Source organism: Bos grunniens, chromosome 7 (assembly GCF_055505025.1).
Source record: "Bos grunniens cultivar Pamir isolate PY7600 chromosome 7, Bosgru_T2T1.0, whole genome shotgun sequence".
Taxonomy (NCBI): Eukaryota; Metazoa; Chordata; class Mammalia; order Artiodactyla; family Bovidae; genus Bos; species Bos grunniens.
In genome coordinates, this window is record NC_141171.1 from 41,675,582 (window position 1) to 41,686,097 (window position 10,516).

At 36.6% G+C, this 10,516-nt stretch overlaps 1 long non-coding RNA gene across 1 annotated transcript; it reads left to right on the forward strand.

Annotated features, from left to right (window-relative positions):
- Positions 1-380: 380 nt before the first annotated feature.
- Positions 381-3,584, forward strand: LOC147369215 (uncharacterized). The gene is made up of 3 exons (XR_015167303.1): positions 381-537; positions 2,514-2,819; positions 3,182-3,584. It is a non-coding gene; the product is annotated as an uncharacterized LOC147369215 (long non-coding RNA).
- The last annotated feature ends 6,932 nt before the right edge of the window (positions 3,585-10,516 follow it).

Consider the following 10,516-nt stretch of genomic DNA (forward strand, 5'->3'; position numbering starts at 1 on the left):
TGAATAATATGAATCAGAACACACAAACATATAAATACAAATATACTCTGTGTATTCTAGATCTCATTATATGTAAAAATATTGTTCTCTAACTATATACCTTTAAAACTTAGAAATATACATTATTTGAATATTAAGTACTATCACTAAAATCCCTAAATCAGTTAATTAATTAACTGGGTGAATAAGTCCTTATTCACCATTGGCTCTTCTTTAGCAAAACCTATTGTGGAAACACACTGAACTAAACTGACCTGAATCCAATCTCAGTTATCCAATCAAAGTGCATTCTCTGCTTCATTAAAGGGATTTTTGAAGTTGAACTGAAAATATTAAATTATATTATCTTTGGTTAATCCAAAAGAAGTATATTGGGAGGGTATGACTCAGCCACACCCAAGGTATATAAGGTGTGGACACACTCAACACACCCAAGTTGGTGCTGGACCTCCCAAGGGCTTCAGAGACTGCTACAACCAGAGAAGAGCAGCCATATTTCAAGTGACCACCTACTCACCTGAATTCCATCAAGACAGAGTAAGTGCCAACTTTCTTAATTTCCTAGATCAGGCCCTGTGGCTGCAGAGAAAAGAGTACAAATGGAGGTAAATTGAAGGAAACCTGATTCTTGTGTATTTGTGAGTGTATTGCTGCTGGGTTATTCATCTTTTAATATTTACAACCATTAGAAAGTATGCAGGCCACCTTTCTTTTCTCTGCAAATATTCACTTATTTAATTCTCATAGTGAGACTGTGGAAGGTGTTATGACCATATTCTCACAGACGAGGCCCTGAGACATTGCTTGGCAGCTACCCTGAAAAGGGATCCACGGTTGTAACTTGAGAGCTAGGAATGAGAACCCAGCACTGTGGCCCCTGGGTCCATGACCTTCGCAGTAGTTCTGATCTGCTTGATGGATCTCTCTTACAATTTTTGGTTTTAATGAGACTATGTGTCTATTCTGATATTTCATCTTAGATAGAGTATTTCTCATTCCTAGAAGTTCCATAGGCTGCTAATATCTTCCTATCATCTCCTTATGCTACTGCTTCCTCTGCATGCTTGATCACAGGGAGTCCATTTCTAGTGGTTGCTGTTAATCTGTCTCTACTAATTCTTTCATCTGATCATTTTGAGTCTATGGATTAATTTTCTATTATTGATGAATGAATTTGTTTTGTTGCATGCCAGGTAATTCTAAGTAGAAGATCTACACTGTGCATTTGAGGGTGCTAGATATTATATATTCCTTTAGCTAACTTAATGTTGGCCTCTGTTCTGGTGCAGAGAAGGTATTTCAAAACATTTGAGACTTTTGAGGATTGCTTTAAGTCTTTTGTTAGCTGGGGCCAGAATAGACTTCAGTCTGGATAATTTGGCCCCACTACTGAGGCAATACCATTTCTGTGCAGTATATGTATAGAAATCCTTGGATTAGGGATTTTGTTTTCACTCTAGTTGCTGGTGAGAAATATTCTGCCTGACTTGTGTCCCCAACAATTTTCCAGCCTACTCCTTTCCAGTGATTCTGATCCAGTCCAGGCACTTCCCACCCACACTGTGTTCATGTATCTTCGGACAGGAGATCTCCCTGCTGAGAAACTTTATCTGGCCCTTGTAGATCTTCTTCACTTGTTTTTTTTCCTTTCAAAGCACTATTCTGTGTTCCTATTGTCCCATGACTGAAAACCACCAGTTCTGTAGTTCCTCTGGCTTTTTTTTTTTTTTTTTTTTGTTCAATGCTGGGGTGAAAAAAAAACAAAAACAAAAAAAACACTGCTATGTTTTAAAATAACTCATTGGTTAATAGTTTGCAACTTATGTTCTCTGTTATTGTAAAATATTTTCTAGATTTGTTCTTAAGATTTAAGATTGTTAACCGTTTCAGTCCATGCTGTGATTGGCTAATTATTTAAGACATCACAGGAAAGTTGTTGAGATCACTTACTATGTCAATATTCATGTTTTATTTTTTTTAAGATGGTGATAATTCAGACTGAAATTACTAGCCACCCCCAGGATGTAGAGAAGCTACAAGGAACCCAAGGAGTCTCAGTCATGTTTAATTAGAGAAAATTTTCTATCTCACCTCCTTCATCTTTCCAATATTCCATGCCCCAGGGATGACAGGGCTTCCCAGAGTCCTGGGACTCTCTGTTCCTGCCGCCAGCCCTGAGGACTGGAAAGTCCCACTGCAGGGTAGAAAGTGAGCCCCTTATCAGCAGAGCCCTCCCAGGCAGTAAATTAACCACCAAAACCCTGTCAGTATGCTCTGAAATTAAATTATGCAAGTTGAATAATGTCAGACTGGCAGATGCTTCCTGACCTGTTCCAATGACTGTATAGCTTGGACATTAGGACTCAAAATAGGACTATGAATCCCTTTCATCACTTCCTAACTAGCTAAAGTCATGGTTGAATCTATCAGAATAGAGGGAATGTCTCTGAGAAATCCTCAGGTTTGCATGTGAATTATGCCAAGGAATATTTACATTCCTCTCTCCTTTATAGACAAGAGTGTTAAACCTTGGAGTGACCATGAAATTAGGAGTTTCCTAGAAGAATGGGAACTCCTTGAAAGTGAAGAGTTAAAGAAGAATAATCACATAGCATCAAAAATAATTGCCAGGAATCTCAAGGAAAGGGGCATAACTAAGGGCAAGAGAAAATGTTTCCAGATGCTCACAAGCAGGCATGACTTATACTGGACCATTCATGAAGCCAACCAAAGACCAAGGCATAAACCTGTGCCATGCCCTTATGGAGAAGCCCTTCATGGAATCTTTAGACATAGGCTGGAGAACAAGGACTCTTCAGGTTTGTTTCATATATATATATATATATATATATATATATATATATATATTCATCTTTGGATTTCTTTCATAGTGTCATCAGCTGGCCTAAACAAGGCACTGTCTCCAGAGAAGGGCAGCATGATATGACTGGTCCTGGCCCTCAAGTTCCAGACAGTACAGAGGACTTGATGCTATGAGTGTCTACTGCCCCTGTCTCTTATTTATTCTCTTTGTCCCCAAAGAAACAAAGACTTTGCTCCTGGCCTAGTTTAGAATAGACATGATCCCCTGGGCCAATCTAAGTGATAGGCAAAGATTCAGCAGGAGGGCTGGGCAATGTCTCCCATGTGTATCTCTCCCTCTCATGTCCTATTTGTACAGAAGTGGCTGAGCTTCCACCTTCTGAGAACCAGACTTCTGCCTGTGCCATCCCTGACTGCTTTGAGGAACTTCCGTGAACTCCCCTACATATTATCTACATAGAGAATCCTCAAGTACCCAGGTGGGAGCCCTGGAACATGAACCTTCTACAGTCAAGTACATGCCTGTTTCCTGCATCTCTACCATACCCTGACCCTCAGCAACAGTGATCAACTTTTTCTGATGCTGAACCACGTGGATAACTTACAGTCGGAACTTGGATCCCATTTAGATTCAAAGGACAGACAATAGAGTAGCATAAATCTACAAGCTCATGACTTCTTTCTTTCTAGCCCAATGTTGTGAGAAAAAAAATTGTGAAAATAAATGACTGTGACTTTCATCCCTTTCTAACTTGTGCTAGATTTTTGGATGGGCCATAGGATCATAGAAAGTCCACGGGGCTGGGGAAGTGGTCACTTTCGAGGGGAACTGGGACCTGTTATCCTCTCTCCATTGTGCTTCCTTCGTGGAGGTTCCTTTAACATTAGAGACAACTTAGACATTCAGAGATAACTATTCTCAAGTCTGCGTTCATCATTTCCTGTGTGATCACAGAACTTGTTTAGCGTTTCTGTGTCTGAAGTTCTTCCCATTAAAATGCAACCTTGTGTTTCTTATGTCAGAAGATAGTTTTAGAATATAAGCACATACATGGCAAAGTCTCTTGATGTTCCTTTTTTTTTTTTTTTTATTCTTCCAATTTTATTTTATTTTTAAACTTTACATAATTGTATTAGTTTTGCCAAATATCAAAATGAATCCGCCACAGGTATACATGTGTTCCCCATCCCGAACCCTCCTCCCTCCTCCCTCCCCATACCATCCCTCTGGGCCGTCCCAGTGCACCAGCCCCAAGCATCCAGCATCATGCATCGATGTTCCTTTTTTATATAAAGGAAAATTTGATTTTGAGATCATTGTATTTTTCATAAGTTGTTTGACAAATAATACAGAGATGTCCCAGAGAGAACCCTTGTATCCTTCATTCAGTTTCCCCTCCTGGTAACATCCCAGTAGACCAAAGTACAATAACATTACTGGTATATTGACTGGAAATAGCCAGATTACTGAGTCACTGCAAAATTCCTCATTTTGCCCTTTTTTTGGTGACACACACCACCCGTCCACACTCACTCCTTCCTTAACTATTGGCAGCCACTGAGATGTTCTCCATTTCTATGTAGCGATGTCTGTTACACCTATTATCTATTCAGTGGCCCAAAATTCATTTGGATTTGTCCATACCATCATGTGGAAAAACCTGAAGGAAAATTTTGGCCAACCCAATGTATCTATAGATAATTTCAAAAATTTATATTAATGGAATCATAGAGTATGTAAAACCTTTGGGACTGCCATTTTCTTTGCTCATGATAATCTCAAGATTCCCTGAGATTTGTATTGCTGATTAGTTTCCACTGGATGGATGGATTGTACCACAGTTTAACAATGGATGCATTGAAGCTCATCTGGATTGTTGCTAGTTTGAGGCTATTGAGTGTTTATAACCACCAGTCTGTGTGGGATAAATGGAATGCAACATCCATGTGTATGGTATCACATGCTTATTTTTTAAATAAGCTGTTCATTCAATTTTCACATAACTGTATCATTTTATGTTCCCACCAACAACCTATGAGTGCTTCAGTTTGTTTCCTTATCATCATTTTGTGTTGTCACAGTGTATATTTTAACAGTTCTGACAGTCCATTGGTGAGTGGCATCAGTAGACCCCGTGTGCTCTAAGCAGAGCTTAGAATGATGGTCTGGCCTCTGCCCATAGGTTTCTCTATGTGTCATCCCCAAGTGATGATATCTCATTGTGGTCTCAATTTGCAGTCCTTGTCTAATGACATTGAACACTGTTTCATGTGTTTATTTGCTATCTGTACATCCTCTTCAGTGGTAGGTCTCTTCATCTTTTTGGTCCATTTTCTAATGGAATTGTTTTTACTCTTAGGTACTGAGAGTTGGTTATTCTATTTTCTACAAGATGAGTTTTGTGCAAATATTTTGTCCTTGTTTGTGAGTTTTTTTAATTATTTTTTTACTGAAGGGTAATTGCTTTACAGAATTGTGTTGTTTTCTGTCACACCTCAACATGAATCACTCATAGGGTTACATATATCCCCTCACTTTTGAACCTCCCTCCCATCTCCCTCCCCATCTCACCCCTCTAGGTTGATACAGAGCCCCTATTTGAGTTTCCTGAGCCATACAGCAAATTTTTGTTGGCTATCTATTTTACATATGGTAGTGTAAGTTTCCATGTTACTCTGTCCATACATCTCACCCTCTCCATCCCTCTCCCCAGGTCCACAAGTCTATTCTCTATGTCTGTTTCTCCATTGCTGCCCTGCAAATAAATTCTTCAGTACCATTTTTCTAGATTCTATATATGTGCATTAGAATATGGTATTTATCTTTCTTTTTCTGACTTACTTCACTCTGTATAACAGGTTTTGGGTTCATCCACCTCATTAGACCTTACTCAAATATGTTCTTTTTTACAGCTGAGTAATATTCCATTGTGTATATGTACCACAACTTCTGTATCCATTCATCTGTCAATGGACATCTAGGTCACTCATGTTCTAGCTATTGTAAATAGTGCTACTAAGAACAATGGGATACATGTGCTTTTTTAATTTTGCTTGCCTCAAGGTATATTCCTAGTTTTATATTGCCTATAAAACTGTGGGATTGGCTAGATTTTCCTCACTCTGGAATTAAAATAATTTCTGGCATTAAGGATTTTTCTCATGGACCGTAGCAGTAGCATCTTGAGGGGCAACCTTGCTCATACAGTTCTTGATATTCATACCAAATCTCCTTACAGGGGCTTACTGGACAGAAGAGATTGCCCTGGTGGATGGGTCCCTGGTCAAAGGATAAGGGTGCTATAGTCCCAGGAAAATGTGTCTATGCACAGGCCTGTCAGTGACTGATATGTGGATAGATTGCCCCAGTAGTGATTCCTGGCTGTGTCCTTCTGCTTGCAGTTTATATATAAGTAGTGGTTCTGAACCAAATCCAGCAACAGCCACATTTGTTCTTGTATATCTAGGGGCAAGATAACAGAGCTCCTCTAGTGATCCATCAGCAAATCGAGAGCTTTCATCAAGCCTGTCTTTTCCATGGGAAAGCAATGTTCTGCAAGGACCTGCAGTACTGTTTTTTGGGGGGTGTGGGGGCTTATTTTAGTCATTGTTAGAAAAGTTAATTAATAAAGCTGCATGTGTGTAAATGACTATCAATGATCTTCAACAGGAAGATTTGTAAAATTAGAATCTACACAAAAGTAAAATAATGTTTATAAATTTGACACAGAGTAATTGTACAAGATTTCATTGAGTGAAATTACATGCACATTATATCTCTGCTATTTCTATTTTACTTTAAAATAACAAAGGCTTCCAGCTTCAAATTATTTGCTAAACTGTCATCAAGAAATCAAGCTGTGGATTTTTAAAAGTCTGTTAAGCACAAATCCTGATTGAAATGTTTCAACACTACAGCTTACAATAAATATTTGTTCAAAAATTGAACTAAGTAGTCAATGTTGAAGTTTGTTGATTTTTTAAATTGAGGTATAATTTATAAACAGAATACTCACATGTGAAGAGTGTCTTTCAACCAGTTTCAACAGTATCTGTACCTTAACTAAGGTACCACAGGAAGAGATAAAACATTCACCAGACCAGAAATGTTCCTCATGCTATTTCCTGATGAAATCCCTCAACTTAGATACAAACACTGCTCTGACTCCTATTTCTGTTAATCTATACTAGACTTTCATACCAATGAAAATATACAGTGCTTTTCTTCTATTTTGGGTCTTTCAACTTAATATGATGTAAAGAATCTATCATATTTTTACCTATATCAGTAATTTCTTTTTCTTTAACTTGCTCCTTGTCAGAATATATATAATAATTTATTTACACACCATTTTGTTGATAGACATCTGTTTTTTGTTCGTTTTTTCAGCCTGGAACTGTTGTACTAAAGCTGCTAATAATCCGTTTTGTTTGTGTATAATCATGTTTTTATTCCTTTTGGTAGATGCATGATTAATTTTTTACTAATCTGTTTTTAAAGTGGATATTTTGTTTTAAACTCCCACCAAAAAGCACATGAGTAGCAGTTGCTTCAAATTGGTAACAATAGTGGCTGTTACTATCCCTCTTCATCTGGTCTATTCTATTTAATGTAGTCACTCATTTGGTCTTAATTTGTGTTTCATTTGATGTGTAATGATGCTCTGGACTTTTCTATTACTTTATTACTTATTTTTATATCTTTCTTTGTGAATGATCTGTTTATACTTTGAAAACAAACAAACAAGAAACATACAGATACTTCTAAAGTAAACAGAACTCGGTTGTTTACTGATAGACAACACAAAATATTCATGGGAATATGTGAAATTTTTAAATAAAATTATATTGAGTCACTTATATTTTATATTTTCTGACATTTTGGTTTTCAGTTAGTTCTTCAGTATTGAATATTTTCTATTTAAACTGGGTATGTTTATAAGGAATCTCTTCCACCACTTCCAGTAGGCTTGAAACTATATTTGTTCGTGTATTTTAATTATTCATTACAACAAAATACTTTCATTCTACTGATGTAATAAAGCCATTGAAAATTTGAAACATTTTTCTAGTAGGTACTCTTTGCCCAAAGATGAAGGAAAAATTGTTCACACAAAAATTTAATATTTGGGTGTTTATGGTATATTTCTTACCTTCTCCTGCTAAATGAGTTGATGTTGTTGTTCAGTTGCTAAGTTGTGTCCAAATGTTGGGTTTTTTTCAGTCTGGAACTGTTGTGAATAAAGCTGCAATTGATCATTTTTGTGTGTGTGATTATATGCAGCTCATGGACTGCAGCACACAGGCTCTCCTGTCCTTCACTATCTCCTAAAGTTTGCTCAAATTCATGTCCACTGAGTCAAGTGATGCAATCTAACCATCTCATCCTCTACCATGCTCTTCACCTTTTGCCTTCAATCATTCCCAACATTGGGATCTTTTCAAATGAGTCAGGTCTTCCCATCAGGTGGTCAAACTATTGGAGCTTTGGCTTCAACATCAGTCCTTCCAATAAACATTCAGGGTGGATTTCCCTTAGTATTAATTGGTTTGATCTCCTTGGAGTCCACGGGACTCTCAAAAGTCTTCTCCAGCACCACAATTCAAAAGAAATGATTCTTTGGCACTTGGCCTTCTTTATGTTCCAACTATATACTTACAATAATTTTCAGCCAAGATATTTGGTATATTTAAAGAGGCCATTGATTTTACAAAGCAAATAATTGCAAATAAAAACTAATATTGTGTCATCTGGCCCCATCACCTCTTGGCAAATAGATGGGAAAAAAGTGGAAACACTGTCAGATTTTATTTTCTTGGGATCCAAAATCCCTGTGGATAGTGACTGCAGCCACAAAATTAAAAGACATTTGCTCCTTGTAGGAAAAGACAAACCTAGACAGCATATTAAAAAACAGAGACATTACTTTGCCAAAAAAGGTCCTTATTGTCAAAACTATGTTTTTTCCAATAGTCATGTGTGAATGTGTAAGTTAGACCATAAGGAAGGCTGAACATCATAGGATTGATTCTTTAAAATTGTGGTGCTGGAAAAGACTCTTGAGAATCCCTTAACAGCAAGGAGATCAAACCAGTCTATCCTAAATAAAATCAACACTGAATATTTATTTGAAGGACTAATGCTGAAGGTCCAATACTTTGGCCACCTGATGTGAAGAGGCGACTCATTAGAAAAGATCCTGTTGCTGGGAAAGATGGAAGGTAGCATGAGAAGGGGGAAACAGAGGATGAGATAGTTGGATGGCATCATCAACTCAATGGACATGAGTTTGAGCAAACACTGGGAGATGGTGAAGGAGAGGGAAGCCTCATGTGCTGCAGTCCATGGAGCTGCAAAGAGTCAAACATGACTTAGTGACTAGATAACAGCAACAGTACATCTCTCTCTCTCTTATATATATATATATATATATATATATATATACATGTTTATATTTATATATGCATGTGTGTATTTGCTGTCCACAAACAAAGCAATTAAATATAAACTATAACAAAATAGTTTAAAATGACATGTTTAAATGAGCTTTTGTCAATATTGATGATCTCAGTCCTTCTTTTCACAACATTTTACTTTTTGTGACTAGCATTTTTGTCAGAATTCTTTTCTCTATCTCACATGAATTAAAGAGAAGTATGATCTAAAGAAGGCAATATCAAAGATCATATGGGACAAAACCATTTTTGAGGTTTCAAATTGTAGGTGGCTCCTAGAGATTTAGAAGACAGGCTTCTTGGTGAATTTGTCTTGGTCCTGAATGTCATGTTTCAGATTCTCTAATGGAATCCAAACATTTAATAGTACTTTAAGCCTTGTTTATTTCCCCTAAACTTAGCCATTCTTGATCAAAGGATAATTTCAGTAAATATTTTATTTAATAGACCTAAGACACATGAAATGGATTTGTTAAAACCTCATTGAGATGGAGAAAATGCAGTTTAGATAAAATAACTATTATAATATCAATAAACAAGTATATTTTATTCATTAATTAGATTGTGAATTCAATTTGCTTTACATTTCACTTTTATTCTCTTGTTTTAATTACTATCAAACATTATGAAGAAGGTTCAATTTTAGTTATTATCAACAGAAATAATAGTGCACATAGTTAGGAGGTTGGATCTGTTCAGGGGCCTTATGAGGTTAGATCTCCCAGTACACTGGGATATCAGCCTCTCAGATAACTCTTAGGAACTACACCAAATAGGTAAGGTAGGATTTTTCTGTTTTTTTTTTTTTGCTGGGAGATACATGAAGTGAAGCATTAAACGATTAGTGATAATCACAAAATAGTGACACCCCAGGTTACTGATTTGTGTGCTTTCCTATGTAGAGGGAGCTGCATGAATTAGATAATTTGAGTATTTTTGATTAATCTGCATAACCTTGGAAATGTTGTTTAATGCCTTTGGGCCCCAATCAGTTTGTGATGATTAAATAATAATTGTAACATGTTCATAAATTCAAAATGATTGAAATCTTGTCTGAAATTTGAAAATGCTGAACAAGTTTTAGCTGCCAAAATAATTATTTGTAAAGCTAATATATTGACTGAGTGTTTTTTGCTCCATTCCTTTATATAGTCAGTTTATTTGATGATCCTTTAATTGACTCATGAGTCTGATAAAAATAAGCAGAATCACTTAGGGGATGTGAGTTCATCTTTTC